The sequence below is a fragment of the Fragaria vesca genome, unplaced genomic scaffold (assembly GCF_000184155.1).
Source record: "Fragaria vesca subsp. vesca unplaced genomic scaffold, FraVesHawaii_1.0 scf0510818, whole genome shotgun sequence".
NCBI classification, from domain to species: Eukaryota; Viridiplantae; Streptophyta; class Magnoliopsida; order Rosales; family Rosaceae; genus Fragaria; species Fragaria vesca.
Window position 1 is genome coordinate 1 of NW_004441288.1, and position 1017 is coordinate 1017.

The 1017-nt window shown below is 46.1% G+C and overlaps 1 non-coding gene across 1 annotated transcript; it reads right to left on the minus strand.

The window, feature by feature from the left end:
• Positions 1 to 121: 121 nt before the first annotated feature.
• TRNAK-UUU lies at positions 122 to 194 on the minus strand. Its single transcript has one exon. It is a non-coding gene; the product is annotated as a tRNA-Lys (tRNA).
• Positions 195 to 1017: the final 823 nt, after the last annotated feature.

Below are 1017 nucleotides of genomic sequence, written 5' to 3' on the forward strand. Positions count from 1 at the left end.
CCTCACCTCCCCTTGTCACTTAAAGGTAAAGGGCGAAGTCGCTGAAGCGAGTCTAAAGGCCAAAGAGTGATATTTGAACGCTACTATGCATCCTTACTAATAGTATAGTGTAAGGTAGGCTTGGGTATAGCAGGACTTGAACCTGCGACCATTAGGTTAAAAGCCCAATGCTCTACCAACTGAGCTATACACCCAAAAAACATATAGTAGTCAATAAGGATTGGTGCGGAAAAAAAGGGGGCAGTCGCGGTCGAACTCTAATTCTGGAAAAAAGTTGGGGCCCTTTTACCAAGTCTACCGGATAGAAGATGATAGAGGACCATATCGTTGCGTTGGACAAGACGGTGCCGTCTCACTTCGAGTTCCTTCCTTCGTAGTAAAATCAGATAATACGCTTCGGCGATGTTACCTACCAAATTAAAGGCCTGCTAGGTGATCGAAATCGCTCAGGTCAGTGAGTCCTCACCTACTCCTTATCTATCTAATAGTTTCTTCTATCTACTTTTTTCAAAAGGTCGACCCGCCGCGCCGGGCTATAAGATAAGATACAGCTGTTGTACTACTTTAACTGGTAATAAAAAGCTTACGCAAAACGGGAAGACTCTTGTATGTACGGTAACCCTCTCTTCCGCTACTGGCGGACTATTGCACAGAAAGGCCGACAGAAGCAACGTTTCTTAGCGCGCTTTTCAAGTCGCTTAGCTTCTGCGGCGGCAAGGCCATAAAGTAAGTTCAGTTGGAAGCCTAAGCCAAGAAAGTGACGGGCCGGGGTAGGGGAGCGGCTTTCTTGTGGTAGTAATTTCGAACATCTCTCCTTTTCTCTTTAGCGTGCGCAGTTTGCTTGCATGCCGCTTTAGGCACATCTCTCTTTCTTAGTGTCACGCTGAACTGAATGAAAATCCGTCTTTTAGTAAGCGTATATAAACAGCTCTTTAGTGTATAAGCAATTCTTTAGTGGCCGCACCGCGGTGGAGGTTGGTTGAAGATGATGTTACGCGGCGTTCAGACCAGCCTTGA